Source organism: Rhinolophus hipposideros, assembly GCF_964194185.1.
Source record: "Rhinolophus hipposideros genome assembly, chromosome: 9".
Classification (NCBI taxonomy): Eukaryota; Metazoa; Chordata; class Mammalia; order Chiroptera; family Rhinolophidae; genus Rhinolophus; species Rhinolophus hipposideros.
Window position 1 is genome coordinate 17,668,685 of NC_138055.1, and position 19,592 is coordinate 17,688,276.

Sequence of the window (19,592 nt, forward strand, 5' to 3'; positions counted from 1 at the left end):
GAGATAATTAATTCCAGAAAGAAATAAGAAATGATGGGTTTCAGGAACCCCACTAAACCTTTGGGAGTGTATCCCAATGCTGACACATGAAGCCAATTGTCAGAGTCACCAAAGTAGATTTTCTGTGCTTCTGGAAACACTTCCTTCCCTTGGCTCCCATGACCCACACCTCTCCTGGTTCCCCTCCTATGTTCCTATTTTCTCCTCTTTCTCCCTTTCAAGCTCACTACTGTCCACTGGGCTGTGGAATAGTGGAGTCCCTCCAAGATCAGCAACACTTTCCCCTAGTGAACACCTGTTTATTATTCTAATCTCATCCTCAGCCTCATTTCTTTGGTGAAGCCTCTCCTGGTCTCCTGCACTAATGAAACCCCCTTGTTTGTTTATTTGTTTGTTTGTTTGTTTAATGACACATCAGTGCCATCCTTTAAAAAGTTGATTGCAATGGCACTCATTTAGCTGCAGCTAATTTCACTGACAAAGGAACTGGTATAAACTGGTTCTAGAATTTTACTTAGCTAACACTGCAGACTTCTTTTTTTTTAATACATTTTATTGGGGAATATTGGGGAACAGCGTGTTTCTCCAGGGCCCATCAGCTCCAAGTCATTGTCCTTCAATCAAGTTGTGGAGGGCGTAGCTCAGCTCCAAGTCCAATAGCTGTTTTCAGTCATTAGTTGCATGGGGCACAGCTCACCATCCCATGTGCTAATTGAACCAGCAACCTTGTTGAGAGCTTGCACTCTAACCTACTGAGCCATCTGGCTGCCCTTCCAGAAGCTCAGTGGCAGCTTGTTGTCTTCAGTCTTGTTGTGGAGGGTGCAGCTCATTGGTCCATATGGGAATCAAACCGGCATCTCTGTTGTTCAGAGCTCGCACTCTTAACCAACTGAGCCATCCGACCACCCCAGAAACCCCCTTGTTATGGGCCAAATATTTGTGTCCTCCCCCTCAAATTCATATCTTGAAGTCCTAAGCTCAATGTGATGGTATTTGGAGATGGTGCCTTTGGGAGATAACTAGGTTTAGATGAGGTCCTGAGGGTGGAGAGCCCATGATGGGATTAGTGTCCTTAGAAGAAGAGGAAGAGAGGCCAGTACTCTGTCTCTGCCCTAGAGAAGGAGACTCTCTGTGAGCCAGGCCAAGAGCTCTCTCCAGAACCTGACCATGCTGGCACCCTGAGCTTGGCCTTCCAGCCTCCAGAACTGTGAGGAAATAAATCTCTGTTGTTTAAGCCACCCAGTCTCTGGTATTTTATTGTGGCAGCCTGAGCGGACTGAGACACCTCCTCTTACCTTCATAGCATCATGCTCCTGTCCTTCAACAGTCCTTATAGAGTCATAATTTTAGATTAATTCCTGTGATTAAATAATTGTTTCCCAGGAATTCAGCTTCATGAGCACAAAGCCTCTTGTCTCCTAAGGCTTATCATGAGGATTAGCTTCATGGGGCACAGTCGCACAAGGTCCCATACTCAGAAGGGCCCCACACTTATTTTAATGCTCTGCTGTCGCCATCTTGAAATTCTTCATAATTTTTGAACCAGGGACCCTGCATTGACCTTTTCCACCATCCCCACAAACTATGTAGCCAGTCCTGCTTATCATTATATCCCAGCTCCTAGCAGCGTCTGGCACATATTAAATCCTCAATAAAAATAGTTGAATGAGTGAATGAATGAATAAATGAATGACTGAATATAAAGTACCTAGAGCTAAGAATTGTGGCTGGGTCGGTCTTGATCCCAAAGCCCATGCATTTCCCCCCTCTCCATATACCACAATTTACACTCAGATACAGGGCTGGGTTTGACTAAATCTGCCCAGGATCTTCCTCTCACACTCATTGCTCCAAATTACTTTCTCCTGGGGTATCTCTGGGGTAGTGTTCGGTGGCAGCATTCTCTGGCATAAACATCCCTCTGAGTCATAGACCATTGCCATTGCCAGCAGTCTGGACAGCTGCAGCTGTCAGGCGTCTGTGAGTTACTTTGAGATGGCATGAAAAGGATCTCCTGATTGGTTAAATCTACTTTTGTCCTGCCCCCAGATCTGTAGGATTGGCATTTCAAAAGAATACTTTTATATACATATGAGAATACAACGCCAGCTGCTGAAAGGAATGGACCTCCTCAAATTCAGTTGAGATAATCCCTTACTTCAAAATTAATTTGAATTTTATCGAAAGGCTTTGACCCTGCTCTAGTCATAGTTAATTTACAGGAGTAACAAGGAGGGATTACACTTGGAATCAGGAACCTGGGACAGTCATGGAGAAGTGATTCAGTGTAGGTAAAAGGAATCTGTGAATTGGCTTGCCTTCCTAAAGCCACGAAGTCTGTCTCTACAGTTAAGCATGTAGCAAGATAGATTTGCAAAATTCTACCCTGAAGCCACCACGAGAGATAAAAAGCTGGGGCCGCTTTTGGTGCAGTGCCCACTGGGAAAATATTTGGCTCTTTTAGCATTCCAGAAATGAGCTCTGTGCCCACAAACCATCTTCAAATGGCAAGCCAGGGAGGGATTCAGGCTCAAAGAGAATTAGCTGGTGCGCTTTCAGTAGTGTATAAATCACACCCGGGGCAAGGGGTGAGGAGCAGGAGTTGCTATGCAAATGGCTCAGCCCTAGGAAGAGCATGGCCCAATTCTTTAAATAAAAAGCTGAACAGGGCCTGTTTCATGAGATTGTGCTTTGTGACATAAACCACGTCAATTACCCTGTCAGTGATCATGCCACCTTTAGTTTGTCCTCTTGGTATAATGATGCAGGGGTAGAAAGTAAATCCCGACTACTTTGAGCTCCTTATAAGGGTGGAGAGTATTATCTTTTGGATCTATAGGTTTCAATGGCAAGTGGTTAGAATCTCAAGAAATCTATCTGCTTGGTGATTCTGTGCACCCTAGAGAAGTCTCAAGGGCTGAGTTTAAGGTCCACATGAGTCTCTGGTGGGGACAGAAAGGACATTGTAACACCTTCCTCCATCTTGGACAGATCAAGAACTCTCAAATATCGATTCACTTTGATATCGTCACAAGAGAACACTGGGCCAGGAACGTGTCCTACCAGCCACTCAGTTGTCATATAATACTAATATTGATTATAATAACAAAGTATTTGATTGCCCTTTTTGAGTGATTACAATATACAAACTATTCTATGTATACAAACACTTTACTTATTTGTTGACTTATTTACTCCCCACAACAACCCTCTGAGGTAGATGCTATTGTTACTCTCCTTTGACTGACGAGGAAACTGAGTCACAGAACGTTATGTACGGTCACTCTACCTAGAGGAAGGTTATCCTAGTGACATTTTGAGGACCTGTGTTGTAGGATTTTGCAAAGATGACTTGAAAAATATTTTTTAATGAACTCAAAATGCTAAAAGCTTAGTGGGGGAGGGTGTAAAGAAAAAGAGGAAATCAATATGTGTTTTTAAAAAGGCACATTTTGCAAAAGAGTCAGCTGGAAGCATAGGGCCACTTTAGGAAATCATGCTCAAGTAAATTAATTAGACTTTTCACTTTATCGATACCCTTGGTAGAAATTCTTTTCCATATTAGGGTATAGGTCAACCTAAGCATGTATCAAATGTCAACTTAAGCCTCTTACAAAATGTCTAGACCAAAGTAACATCTAACATTGTCTCTTTTGGAGTCTCACACAGAAGCAATAGCTGCAACTTTTCCTTTTAAGCCATGAAGTCACTTTCTTCAAACTCATATTCTGAGTTTAATCAACTTGGGCTACTTGAAAATCATTTACTGTTACATAGAACTAGTATGTCTTTTCCCTCTGCAATGAGATACAAACCAAGCTGCCAGAATAATTAAGAGACAATTTAAGGTATGCAGCGGTGATTAGAGGAGCTTCAAATTCCCATTTCAAAGTAAAAAATGAGATGGAGAACAGAAGTTGTTGAGGCATCTCCAGTCAATGCACTATGTGGATTCAGGAAACACCAAAGTTAAAAACGAAATAACAGCCAATGGCCACGGTCTCTTTAAATTACATGAAGTTAGTTCAATTCTTGGTAACTAAGTCGTACCTGGGAAATGAGGAGCAGTTATTCTTCTTGCTGATCTTGCACCCCAAAGATTTTCATCAAATGAAAACTTCTTATGGGAACTAGGACCATGGAAAACTTACAAGTTAATATGGGTTATAAATAGCTTTGCTCGAACTGGACTGAAAGAACTGACACCTTTTATTAAATGTAACCCGGAAGTAGTAACCTCCTCACTTGGGGGCCAATATGCAGCAACACCTGAGATACTGGGGGTAATGCTGCCTTCTCCCATGGACCCCATGATGGAAATCCTTGGGCTTTTTGTGTTGTTTTGCTTAGCATCCATTCCTCTTTTTTCCGGCACCCCAATTATTTATTGGAGAACCACTCACCCTCATTCCCTCTGATTGTCTACCTGTCCCCTTCCCCCAACTTCAGAGGCAAGAATATAATAAAAAAAACTGGCCAATCCAGCCATTCTATCACCTGGCCATTGGTTCAGGGAAGGTCACATGATCCAAACTAGCCTGTGAGACCTAAACCTATGACTTTTATAGAAATTATTGGGACAGTTATTATCTCTTTCTTTTTTCCCCCACCCCAGCTTTTTTTGAAATATAATTGCCAAGTAAAAATTATACATATTTAGGGTATACAACTTGATGTTTTCATATCTGTAATACATTGTGAAATAATTGCCACAATCAAGCTAATTAACATATTCATCACCTCACATAGTTACCAATTTCTTTCTTTCTTTCTCTCTTTCTTTCTTTCTTTCTTTCTTTCTTTCTTTCTTTCTTTCTTTCTTTCTTTCTTTCTTTCTTTCTCTCTCTCTCTGTCTCGCTCTCTCTCCTTCCTTCCTTCCTTCCTTCCTTCCTTCCTTCCTTCCTTCCTTCCTTCCTTCCTTCCTTCCTTCTTTCCTTCCTTCCTTCTTTCCTTCCTTCCTTCCTTCTTTCTTGCTTTCTTTCTTTCTTTGTGGTGAGAACATTTAAGATATACACCCAGAAGTGGGATTTCATAAGGTAGTTCTAGTTTTAAAATTTTGAGGCACCTCCATACTGTTTTCTATAGTGGTTGTACCAATTTACGTTCCCACTAACAGTGTACAAGGGTTACTTTCTCCACATCCTCGCCAACACTTGTTATCTCTCATCTTTCTGATAATGGCCATGTTAACAGGTGTCAGGTGGTATCTCATTGTGGTTTGGATTTGGATTTCCCTGATGGTTAGTGATGTTGGGCATCTTTTCATGTACCTGTTGATCATTTGTGTGTTTTCTCTTGAGAAATGTTTGTCCAGGTCCTTTGCCTATTTTTTAATAGGGTTATTTGGTTTGTTGCTATTGAGTTGTCTCTTTGTACTAGAGTTGCTAACCTGGTAGAACACAATCCTGGAGTTGCTAGGAACATCCAAGCCCCCCCATGGGGAAAATCTGCTTGAGAATGAAGCCACCACAGAGCTCAGAGAAAGAGAAAGGCAAAGCCCTAATGATATCATTTTGAGATCCTGTATCTACTTGTGCCTAAAACAAAACTACCTTCATTCCTTCTTTTCTCAAATATCCCTTTGTCCCTTACTCAACAAGGGCCTTATCCTGATCACCCTATTTAATAATTTGACCTGTCCCCCACCCAGCACCTTCAATCTCCCTTACCACAACCTCCTTTCTCTTGTTTCCATACACTTGTCATTTTAAAAATACGGTTATCATTTGTCATCTATTTCTGCCTGCTCAAATGTAAGCTCCATCCAAGGTAAGGATCTTGAGCTGTTTTGTTCACTAATGTATCCCAAGGGCCTAAAACAGGGCCTGGCAAAAAGTAGGTTCTTGATAATTATTATTGAATGCATAAGTAGACAGACAGATGGATTTTCTAATTACATGAGCAAAAAATTTCATATGGTGGAGGGGACAAGGGAGTTCTCAGAGGTCTTTTTCATAAGGGTGCTAACCTCTTCGTGAGGGCCCCACCCTCATGACCTAATCACCTCCCACAGGCCCCACCTCTTCACATCACCACATTGGGAATTAGTCTTCAACAAATGAGTCTGAGGGGGACAGAAACATTCAGTCAATAGCAGTATCAATCACCAGACAAGTTTGTCTGATAATTTTTAAATACCTTCTTGTAAGGCCAGACCTACATGTATTTCTTTTCCTCTGATACTCAATAGAAGTGTTGGAGGACACATTTGAGGAAATCTTCCAAAAATATGTCCAAAAAAAAAAAAAGATGAAAAATAGAAGAGAAAAAAATAACACCTTAATAACAAGAATTGTAGAAAGAAGAAACAGAGAAAATGAAGGGGAGAAAAGCCTAAAAGAAATTATTCAAGAGCATTTTACAAATGGAAGTACTTGAGCTTCCAGATTGAAAACATCCACCAAGCACCTTGGGGAATGTATGTCTCTAGTCCCAGACCTCAACATCCATTGCTTCTATCTTCTCTTAGATATCTTTGAGGCATCTCAAATTCTACAAGTCGAAAATTGGACTCAGTTTTTTCTCCTCAAATCTTGTTCTCTCCATGGTCCATATCTTGAAGAAGGTATAAGTATTCATCCAGTTATACAGCCTAAAATTCTAGGAGTTATTTTTGACTCCCCCCCTCCCTTTCTATATTCAATCCATCTTCAAGTCCAGTTGTTTTGCCTTCTATCTTTTAAATTCATCTACTTGTTATCACATTTAATATCACTTCTTGCCTAGAAGATAGCAATAGAATTCTTGTCTACCTGCATCTTCTCTTAACCTCCTCTGACCTTTTTTTTTGTTTTCTCACATTGTATCTACCATGTTTCCCCCAAAAGAAGACTTAGCCAGACAATCAGCTCTAATGTGTCTTTTTGGAGCAAAAATTAATATAAGACCTGGTATTATATTACATCATATTATATTATAATATTAAAGACCTTGTTTTATATTATAGTAAAATAAGACCGGGTCTTATATTAGTGTTTTCTCCAAAAGATGCATTAGAGCTGAGTGTCTGGCTAGGTCTTATTTTCGGGAAAACAGGGTAGTTATCTTTTCAAAAGGAATATCTGATCATGTCTTCCCTCTTTGCCTCCTACTTAAAACTGAGACTAATCAGTCTAACTTAAAATATGCAAGAACTTTCTTTTCTGAAACAGGTGGTCTCTTCAGGGGTTCACCTCTAAGCTGTGGTCAAAACTTTTATATTATTTGTTCCCCTAAGCACCAAGAGAGAAACACCAAAGACTGAGGCTCAGAATTGGTTGCCTAACTGAGAAAGAACAGTTAAGGGGAGAACCAGAGGCAGAGGTTAATGAGGTTTGACCCAGCAAAGAAAAGCATCCCCAAGTGTTGGAGACCCAACGATAGCTTGTCAATGCTCTTCACATCAATATAAAATCTTTAAAGTGGCTATCATGAACATGTGATGTCTGGTCCTGCCCACTTCTCTAGCTAAACCTCAGCCTGCCTGCCTTGCCTCTACTAGGCCCACAGTTCTTTTTTAGTCTCTCCTCCTCACCATAATTCTGCCATCTCAGGACTTCTGCTCATGTTGTTCCCTCTGTCTGGAATGCAGTTCCCTCCCCTCTTCATCTGGTTAACTCTTCCTACTCCTCCAGCTCTCAGTCTCACCAGTAATTCCTTGGGGAAAACTTTCCTGCCCAAGTCAAATTCCCTCCTCATAGGCTCTCAAAGCAACATTGTTTTTCTTCTTAATAGCAATTACACCAGTTGGCAATTTTATTTGTGTGATTATTTGATTAATGTCTTTCTCTCTCCCCTCCCCCACATTGAGTTGTAGACTCATGAGGGCAGGGACTGTATGCTCTGCTAACCATTGATACCTTAGTATCTAGCAAAATTTCTGGCCCATGCTAAGCTCTCAATACATATTTGTTAAATAAACAGACAATTGAAAGAATGAATATATAAATAAAGGAAAGAGCTCGAGATCTGGAAACTTCTAAGGTATATTTTTTAATTGACCCAAAATAACTGATGTAGAATTACTACATTATTTATTCAAAAGCTGTCATTCAAGTGCCCCAGATAATAATTTATATAGCATGGTGCTTATGTCCTCAAATGTATCCTGATATTAATATGGATTTATGGCTATAAGCCATAGTTTTAAGAAAACAAGTGCTATCTTCTTACAGTAGTAAAGCATGGTTTTAATCTCTTAAGAGCCTATCAAAAAGCAAGCTGGGATAATTTTATAACTGTGAATGTCCTAATAAGAATATGATACTGCTTATTTGGAAAATTCAATAAGAATCTATTTGCAGACTTAATAGTACAAAGAAATTTGCCGAGGTATAGGTTACCCAGCTTTGTGAAAGCACAGCTCAGGACCAGACTGTTCCTGCTAATGTCTGTTTGACTTGAGGTAGGAATTCTAAAGTGGCATATGATTTTTATCATCGTAAAATGTCAGACATATAGTCCCTATTTAGAAATCCCAGAGTAGGACCTTCCTGAAAGATTGCTTTGATCATTATATGGATGGAGGTAAACATCCATTGTTATCTGGTGATAATAAGAGAGAACATTTATGGATAGCCACTTCTGTGTCAGACAATGTTCTAAGTGCTCATTTAATCCTCATAACAATTCTAAACAAGATAGGGACTCTCATTTACCCCAGTTTATAGATGAGGAGACTGAAGCACAGAGTTTATGTAACTTTCCCAAGATCACACCCCTGTGTACTCTGGCTGCAGAGCCCAAGTCTGTACTGGCCTGTACAGTACCCACTAACCCATGTAGTTGTTGAGCCCAGGAAATGCGACCAGACAGAATTAGGATGTGCTGTATGTGTGAAATGCACACTGGATTTTGAAGATTTAGCATGAACTATATAAAATCTCTCATTAACAATTTTTTCTATTGATTACATGTTGAAGTGCTATTTTAGATACACAGGATTCCATAAGCCATGACTAAAACTAGTTTCATCTCTTTCTTTTTGACTATGGCTACTAAAAAAATGTTCAGTTACATGCATTCATGGCCTTCATTCTGTTTCTGTTGGACAGCACTGGTCTACACTCTTCAACTACATTACACTCACTGTCTCCTCATCCAGTAGCAAAGTCTTTCATTGCTGATAGTTAATGTTTTGTATAGGACTATTAGCATTGTGAATGCACTGTCAGCATGAATGATGAGGTGACAAATGTGGAAAGGAGCAAGAGAAGAGAAGCAGAGGTGTCATCGAAATTATCAGCAAAATCCCAAAGCAGCAAGACATGTTGTCTTCAATGTTGGCTTGATGGATGTACCTCTGTGGTTCTATTCATTGTATAGCATATGTCCTCATTTCTAGACTCTGTCCTGACTCAAGCCTTTGATTGGCAAATACCAGCAACCAAGCGACATTTTCCTTGGTCCCCACTAGGTAATAGAAGAAAAACCATCCCCCTTGATGATTTACCTTTGGGCCCATCAACAGAACAACTCCCTCTACCCAGCAATTTCATTCATTCATGGATTTCTTTTATTCCCAAGTCAGATGAGAGATTTGCCTTGATGATTTGAGAAAATATGGGCTCTTTCTCCTCCTTTTTGCAGACCTTAAGGAACAAAGAATGTAGGGCCTTGAGAGAGAGGAGAAATAAGAAGAGAGGGACTCTATATGAAATGGACAGGATCGTGGTGGTCATGGCTCAGGGCACAGAAGAAGGAAGACAAACTTTCTGTCCTTGGTCTCTCTGTCCAGAAGCTCCAACCCCCCCATCAGAGGATGAGCTCCCCACCTCCCTGGCCGGGCTCCTCACTCCTCTGACCTAGAAGCCTCTTTCATGATTTAAGTTTTAGATTTTTTTCATCAGAACCTGCAAAGGGGCAGAGTAATTAGCCAGGTTAGTCATGCAGGAGTAGAAGAGCATGGACCACAAACAACATGAGTTCTGATGACTCCAGAAAACTTTCTTAAGACCTGAAAAAGTATTTTAGAGTTACAAGATGACGTGGTGATGCCTGAAGACTCAGTAATGTCTGAGAAGTGAACATTGCATCCTGGACTTGGGGTTTTTCTGGCTCTGGACAGGATAATCCAAGGGACATAGCGTTGGGCAGTCTAATTCCTTAAGAACAGGCATGAGCCCCAGGCTTAAGTTCCTGAAGACAGAAAAAATATTTATTTTCCCTTTTGCCCAAGAAATCTCCTTGTGTTGGCTCAGCAGATGATGGCTATAAGGACAGACCTACTTTAAAAAAAAAAAAAAAAGCACACACACAAATTAGAAAATGCTTCCTACAGAATAGAAAGGGAAAAAATAATAAAAAGCATAAACAGCATGACCATATAAACAACTTTACCCTGATTTTGTCTTTAAATCTGTATATATTTTTTGCTGAGTCTTCATATATCATCCACTAGAATGTAAGCTCTATGAGGGCAACATTTTTTTTTGTCTGTTTTGTTTCTTGTTGTATTACCATCATCTAGAAGAGTGCCTGGCCCATAGCAGGTTCTCAAAAGATGCTCATTGGAAGGAAGGAAGGAAAGAAGGAAGGAAGGAAAAAAGGAAGGAAGGAAGGTAGGAAGGAAGGAAGGGAGGAAAGAAGGAGGGAAGGAAAGAAGGAAGAAAGGAAGGAAAAAAGGAAGGAAGGAAGGAAGGAAGGAAGGAAGGAAGGAAGGAAGGAAGGAAGGAAGGAAGGAAGAAGAGAGGGAGGGAGGGAGGAAGGAAGGAAGGAAGGAAGGAAGGAAGGAAGGAAAGAAGGAAGGAAGGAAAGAAGGAAGGAAGGAAGGGGGAGATTCCACACTCATACTCATATAATTGGAAAGAAATGCCTCAAAATGTCAATGAAGACTATCTTTAGGTGGAGGGATTATGAGTAAATTGTATTTTTTCAATTTAAAAATACATAATATTTTGCATTTTTCAATTTAAAAAGAGAATTATTTATAATTTGGACAAAATAAACATTAGTTTAAAAATACTTCTGGACAATAACTTTTAAAGGCATATTGGTGTGTTTTAAATAATATGGATACTTCTTGCTTATCACTCCACGCCCTAGAGCATTAGAAGACATTCTGTATGGAGGCTGCATCTCAGCTCAGGAGCTACTGTGTCAGGCCCTGTGGACAGAAAAGACTGACCACGGCAGAACCATTGCCCTTAAAGCAGGTCATAGGGAAGAACATCTCAAGGAGTGATAATAAAGCTTCCCACAAATCCTTGCAATTGTATTGCAGCTACGTTTTTATATTCATAATCACATTGAAACACAGAAAATGTCTGAGAAATCAGGGCAGGTGTTATTCCCCTCTACAGAGGAGGTTGTGTTAGAGAAAAATGGGCAGCTCGCTTGAGGCCAAGCAGTTAGAAAGTGCTAGACTAACACACACCCACGGCTTTGTGTGGCTCTGTGTTGTCCGCTTTCCAAGGAGCTGCCATAAGGAGGCTATGGCCAGGTCCTGAGGAGGAACTCTCACTGGACATTTGTGCTTTCCTAACCACATGTGGTGATTTCAAATTAAACTTATTAAAATTCATTGACATCATTCATCTCTCCAATTGTGCTAGCCACGTTTCAAGGGCTCAATAGCCATACGTGGCTGGCGGCTACTGCACCGAACAGCACAGAATACGACCTTTTCATAATCCCAGAAAGTTCTATTGGGTAGCTATGTTATACGTTCATTTAAATGGGTTTTATAAGCAAAGAACAATCAATGTGCACTAACAATTACAATATGTGAGACCTCAGTTAAACTTCCTAACAACTTCTAGAGGAAGGCTGTATTTATTATCTCCACTTTCCGAGGAGGGAACTGAGGCCAGAAGGATTAAGCAACTCACTCAAGATCATGTATCGAGAGAGGAGGTGTTGTGAGGACTTCAACGCAGCCAGTCTGGCACCGGAGTTGGTGTGCTTAACCACTGCCAATCATTCTCCACGTGTGGTCCCTATGCCAACAACATCAGTATCACCTGGAAACGTAACTGTTAGAAATGCAAATTCTCAGGCTGCACCAGACCGACCAGAGCAGAAGTTCATGGAGGGGCCAGCAACTCTGTGTTTTAACCAGCCCTCCCGCTGACATCGGACATACCCAGCCCTCTGCTAGGCCTTAGCTGCTGGTGTCTTTTAAACTGGCAGTGGTATGCCTAAAAAATCTTTTTAGTAGAATAAGAAGAAAAATTGTTAGCGAACGTGTACTGAGCGCTTACTCTATAGCAGACTCGGGTCTATTTCTCACTCGAATGGACTTGGAGCCATTATCTAAGCTGCCCGTGGCCACACAGCTAATAAGTGGTGGGGCAGGGGTATGAATCGAGGCTCCTGGCTCTAATGCCCATCCGCGTCACCAGCAGGTCTTTCTTAGTGGACAGTAGAGAAGCAACTCATCCATTAGGTCTCTAAATACAAATGAGTTTTTAAATTCTCTGCTGCTGGAGCAGCCTTCTCTTCACTCTTCTCCTAGAGGAGACCCTGCTCTCCAAGTCTTATTCTATCATTTATTATTATTATTATTATTATTATTATTTAGCCCAGGTAAAAATAACGTTTTACATCTACCCTAGAAAGGGCCAACATGAGGTTCAGAATGTTCATTCTTGGAGGTTTTTGTGCAATAGAAATTCACTCATGCATTCTTCCATGTAACAAATTACTGAGTGCCTACTATGTGGTAGACACAGTTCTAGGCAATGAAAAGAAAACAGTGAGTAAGAGACAGGCTCCTGTCCTCATGGGACTTATGTTCTACTGGGAAAGGCAGACAATAAACACGTAAGAGAATAAATGAAAACAATAAATGCAGATTGTAAAAAGTAGTAGGAAATAAATAAACAAGATGCTGTGTTAGGGAATAAATGATGGTCATTAGGGATGCCTTCTCTGAGAAGGTGACATTTATGCTGTTACATGAAGGATAAGGAAAAGCCTGTCATCCAAAGAGCCTAGGAAATGGCATTCCAGGTAGAGGGCATAGCATGTGCAAAGGCCCTGGGGCGGAAAAGACTTGGCTGGTTCTAGGAGCTGACAGGCTGTTGAACACAGGGGTAGGGGGAGAGCTAAGCTGAGGATGGAGATATAGGAAGGGTCCAGGTCATGCAGGGCCACATGGGCCAACGGAAGAAGTTCGGATTTTATTTGAAATGGGATTTTATGCTTTAACAAAGGGTTGGCATGATCTGATTAACACTTGTAAAAAACCACTCTGGATGTGAAGTGATTTTAAAGAGTCAAGAATGGAAGCAGAGATTATGGTCAGGAAGCTGTGCCTGTGGTCCACAGGATGCGCACAATGGAGATGGAAGTAAGTGGCCAGATACAAGAACTATGTCGAAGGTAAATTACTGTGTGTTCAGTATCTGATTAATAGGCGACCAATAAATATGTGTTAAATGAATAAAGACTGTATGAATGAATGAATGAATGAATGAATGAATGAATGGATATTTCTAGATTGCAGCCCTGGACATTGTCTTATTCAATATGTTTCCCCAGAATTTATCACAGTGTCTATTAATAACAATTTATTGAACAAATAAATCTGGCAAGGGGACTGTAAAACAGCTTCTGGCAAGAAAGAGCTCTAATTTTTTCTTCTGAAAATAATAAAGCAGTAGATCTACTTCATAGAGCACATTGTATATGCTAATTATGCAGTCATCAAATAGTCCTCACAACCACCCTGTGAAATGGTACTATTGTCATCCCCCTTTTACAGCGAGGGAAAAGCAACTTCACAGACATACATTCAACACATTTTCTCCAGAAGTGTTTACTGAGTGCCTTATGCGTTGGGTCTCATGGATAATAAGCAGCAGACCTAGTCTTGAACTTAAAACTGTCTGATTCTGAAGCCCAACCTCTTTTACTAAGTTAAACTACGTCTAGTGAAAATTAGAGAATTGAAAAATCTATAACTTCTCTCAACCTGCTCTGTAATTTATAAATAACAGCAGGTACAAAATGGAAACTGGTTCGGCTGGGTGGAGAGCACACCATACGCCTGTACCTCTGACCTTTCTTCCCTCCCTCCCCCCAACACTTCTCTGTGTGACACCAGGATCTCTTGCTATGGGTGGAGACAGGGAACTGGCAGGCTCCACAAGTCTGCATTCCCACTTGCTGTCCCAAAGGTCCAACTGCCTGCAGCAATCTGACATTATGCCCCGATTGCTAAGTCTGGTCTGGCACAGGGACAGAGAGACTCCAAGGCCGAGGAGTTGAGAATTCTCACTGGCCACTTGGGAGGGCCAGATAATACAAGTGAGACAGACACTGGCATGCTAAAAAGAGGGAGTGCTATTTTGAGAATCTGTCCAAATAATGTTTCACAATGGAAAACGGGTGGCACTCTGCAGAGGATGTGACCTGACAGGAGTTATGACTCTGGCATCAGTGCCTTGGGGTTCTATTTTTATTGCTAAAACTTGCAGTTTGAACTTAAAAAGGTTGGTGCCTAAGACAAAGTAAAAATTGGTGTGAAATCTGGAAAATTGTTCTAGAAAATATTCTAGATCAACATAGGAAGGTCAATCCATTAAACACATCATACCATATCTACATAAGAAATACTATGCAGCGACTAAAAAGATAATATGAAGCACTATTTGTCCACAAAGAAATATGTTCAGGCTGCAGTTCTTTGGGGAAAGAGATAATTACAGAACGTACATCTACGGCATCATTTTGTAAAATATATGCATGTTTACATGTGCATTGAAATATTTGGAAGGAGATACAAAAAAATAAAAGGTGATTATTATGCCTTTACATTTACACATTATGAACTTTTTACAAGACGTATGGTTTAGGTGTGTATAATAAAAAAAAAAAACAACACATAAAAAACATGGTGAACAAAAAGTCCCTGACCAAGTGATTAAGGGGAAGCCTGTAGGGTAAGAGTTAGATAAGAAAGGACCAAAGTCTTTAGCTCATGCTTTGTTTGGAATATTCTCATGAAAGACACTTTTCTATTTCTAAAATTATCCCGAAATTGCTTATATTATATTGATTAGATATAAAATGCAGATTAGGTGTGTAGATTTGGGTTCAAAGAACATCTAAAAAGTTAATGGAGGAAAAAAGAAGAAATAAAAATTAATCAGCCATTATATCCACAGGTGTATAGTCAGTTCATAAGAACTAATTAACATGGAATTCTTTGGCTGGGGAGAGGATATCTATTTACATAGGGATGACAGAAGTCTGCTAAAGGCATAAAGCCTTAGGAAAGGGGAAAATGAAGTCTGCAAGGGAGGCAAAGACCTTCAGGCACCTTGACTATAACACATTTCAGAGGGGAAACAGAAAGCTCACCTCACCATATGCCAGTGTCAAATTCATCGGTCATGTTCATTTTCCTTAGTTCTTCAATTTAGAGAGACAGTTTTTTTCCCCTCAACTTTCTCCTCAACCGGACATTCTGTCTAACCATTGATCCATTTAAACTGCATAACAGTTTAAGTATACATTTAACTTGAAGGAGATTGTTTTTCATGATTACTTTCAAAGAATAAAAAACACATTAAATATTAAGCAATTATGTAGCACCGAGTTCTATCTAGATGTGTTAAGGGTTAAATTGTGTCTTTCCAAAAAATTATATGTTGAAGTCCTAATTCCCAGTACCTCAGAATGTGACCTTATTTGGAAATAAAGTTGATACAGGTGTAATTAGTTAAGATGAGGTCATATTGAATCCAATATCACTGGTATCCTCCCATAAAGGGGAAATTTGGGCACACAGAGAGAGAGACATGCATAAATGGAAGACACTGTGAAGAGACACAGGGAGAAGATGGCCATTTATAAACCAAGGAGAGATGCCTGGAACAGATCCTTCCTTCATAGTCCTCAGAAGGAATCAACACTGATGACCCCTGATTTCCAACTTCCAGTCTCCAGAATTGTAAGACAGTAAGTTTCTGATACTTAAGCCACCCAACTTGTGTACTTTGTTACAACTGTGTTAGCAAACTAATACAACATGCAATATATCCTAAGAATATGTGTGTGTTTAATTCTACCAGTAGTCAATGAATGGGTTATCATGTTTTCCTCCTTTATAGGGATGTCACCAAAGCTCATAAGGGAAATCATGCCCAAGCTCAGTTAGAGCCAGAAGTCATCATCTTCTCTTTCTGGATCTGGGTTCCCCCCAGAAACTGTTCTCAATCCTGTTCTTAGAAGGACATCACCAATGGGAAAGTCATTTCTCCCAACCAAACCAATCCCTTGAAGAGATGTGGACTTTTCTCTCCATTAAAAGCAAAAACATGGGGCAGCTGGTTCAACAAGGTTGCTGGTTCGATCCCCACGTGGGTCACTGTGAGTTGCACCCTCCACAACCAGATTGAAACAGCCACTTGACTTGGAGCTGATAGGTCCTGGAAAAACACACTTAAATAAATTTAGACAATTTTTTAAAGCAAAAAAAGTTCAGAATTAATTATTAAAAGTACCAGGAAAAATTTAAGGAAGACTTTGTACTTGCTGAGTTTTCAGGAAGAGAAGAAAATCATTATCTAATGTGAAAAGTCTTAAGCAGCCATCTGCATGACAGATATAAGTAGATTGATTTCCACAGGTGGCCTGAGGAGAGAAGGGAGAATGGCGAAACAGGCAAAATAAAGAACCAGGCAGGGGATGTATGTAACTGAGCTCAGTGTTGAGATCACGTTACTCCCCTTCTGAAAATCCTTCAATAGTTTCTTATTGCCCTTAGAAGAAAATCACATTCCTGGCCATGGCTTCCAAGTCCTTTTTCTTTAGTCTCATGTCTTCCTTTCTCTTAACACATCACTCCTTTTCTATTCCCTAATGCCACCAAACCCTTTCTCGATGGCACGTTGCCCCAGCTCTTCACATAACTGGCTCACCCTTTAGGTCTCAACACAGAAGTCGTCTCCTCAGAGAGGCCTTCCATTGCCACTAGATGTAACACAGAGCCCCTCTCTGCTATCTTGCTTCCATCCCTCCAGTTTTAATTCTCTGCAGGGCACTTATGACTTCTTTGTTTAATTATTTATTTGTTGATGATTTGTGTCTCCCTTCTAGAAAGAGAGCACCTTGAGAGCTGGGACCTTGGCTGTCTTGAGCACCAGTGTAAATTCAGCATCTAAAATGATGCTTGGAGCACAACAGGTCTCGATAAATGTTTGTTGAATAAGCAAATGGACCATTTTCACGTAAATTAATAAAAAAGTGTGGCAGTTCATGGGATATTGCAGTCAAATTCTGTCAATGCCACTTCTTAATATTAGTAGTGTAGATATGGGGGGATTTTTAACAAAACTGAGCATGCCACACATTCTATGAGAGGCTGAACGGTTTCTTTCTTGACCCTGGAGTGGGAAGGTATGATTGTATGATTGCTCTGTGTGGAAGTAAACAAATCTTAGTATATGATGATGCACTTTGGGCTTGAAAACCTGACGCAGTCAACAGAAAAGAAATGGTACTACATAAAACTAGTAAATTAAATTTCCAAGCTCATGTGTTAGGCTACTGACTTACCAGATTCTCTCATACAGCAAGGTTGTTAAGATCAGGGTCTCAGTAGTCAGACAGCCTAGGCTTGAATCCCAACTCTGCTCCTTCTTGGATGTGTGACCATGAGCAAATTATATGACCTTTCAGGGCCTCAGTTTCCTCATCTGTGTACTGTGGATGATAATTATTGCGTAATAGTTCCAACATTTTTATATAATGAGGGTTTAGGAGCAACAATGTGTTTGGAAGAAAATGTGAAGTGATATGTTTAGGAGCTGGTTTTGCAGGGTAAAACACAGTCTACTTAGTTCATCTATTTTGAGCTCCTGATGGAGATTTGGTGACTACTAATGGCTTCCCAAGATACCCATTGGTACCACTACTAGGTTGTTGTATAGATTTAACAAGACAAAGTTTAAAAACCCTTGGCAGAGGGCCTGGTGCATGATAAGCTCTCAACAACTGTTCCCTGATGTGGTTGTTGTTGTTATATCAGTACCATGTGGCTACTCATAAGAGCAACAAAAGGCCCCTTTCTAAACAAGCAATCAAAATGGGTTTCCCAAAGTGGGCATCAGGAAGATGGTGTCTTAGTCCATTCGGGATGCTAGATAACAAAGTACCACAGACTGGATAGCCTATAAACACCAGAAGTTTATTTCTCACAGCTCTGGAAGCTGGATGTACAAGATCAGGTTGTCAGTGTGGTTGCGTTCTGGTGATAGCCCTCCTCCAGGTTGCAGACTGCCATCTTCCTGTTGTGTCCTCACATGGTGGAATGAGTGCTAGACAACTCACTGGCATCCCTTTTATAAGGGCACTGATGCCATTCATGTGGACCCTACTCTCAGGATCTAATTACTTCCGAAAGCCCCTACCTCCTAAAACCACCACATTGAGGTTTAGAGATTTCAACATATGAAAGTTGGGGGACACAAACATTCAGTATATTGCAGGTGGGCATACCGACAAGTCCCAGAGAGAGAAATAGACAAAGGTTCAACTAATGGATATTCAAGGACTGCAAATGCAATTTTCCCCAAAATATTTTCTCTCAGAAAAGAGTCTCCTTATTTTTGAATCATTACAAAGTCTTATATTCTATTGCAATTACTTTATTTTGTACAACAAAGTCCTGTTTGGGGAAGAAATATTTACCTGAAACCATCTCAGACAATATTAGTATGAGAGGCTTACAAAATCAGTTAAGAAGGAGGCAAAGAAATTTAACACAGATTTAGTCATTATTTCTGAGGATGTCACTTCACAATTATGAGTGATGGGTGTTTGTATAAAAAGTTGTTGAAGCTTGTTTTAAAAAGCAATATAAGTGGCACTAGTGATTGTGAATGTAAATCTTAATCTAGGACTTGAAATGTCTTTGTGTTTGCAAATGGGTTCTTGGCCTAGGCATGAAATTTCTTGTGATGGAATCATAACAAAAAACAAAGAGTGTTATAGAGCAAACAATTCAGAAGGTAGGGAAAAATTGAGCTGATGGCTCAAAAAGAGGCCATAGTAACCTGCATGCCAGAGACCCATGTAAAAATGTGAACACAACCTTTCTTTAGAACAAGAATGTTTTAAGAAGTACTTTTTCTAAGTTAATATTTGTTGTAGACTGAATGTATGTGTTTCCACCCCTCACATTCATATATTGAAGCCTTAACCCTCCAGTATAGCTATATTTGGAGTAAGGAAGTAATTAAATAAGGCAATCCTGGTGGGACCCCAGTTTGATGTGATTAGTGTGCATATAAAAAGAAACACCAGAGAGCTCTCTCTCTCTCCACCATTTGAGGACACAGTGGGAAGGTGGCCGCCTGCAATCCAAGAAGAGAGTCCTCACTGGGATCTGAATTGATTGCCACCTTGATCTGGACTTTCCAGCCTCCAGAACTGTGTGAAATAAATTTCTGTTGTTTAATCAGAAGCATTTATATGGTAGTTTGTTATGGCAACCTTTATTAGTTTGGGTTCACCTAAGAAACATAACCAATATTTATTGTTTGCTTGTTTGTTTATTTATTTATTGGAATTGGCTCATTCAATTGTGGAGGGGAAAGTGTCTCAAGATCTACAGTCCCCAAGCTGGAAACCCAAGAGAGTCAATGTGTAGTTCCAGACTGAGC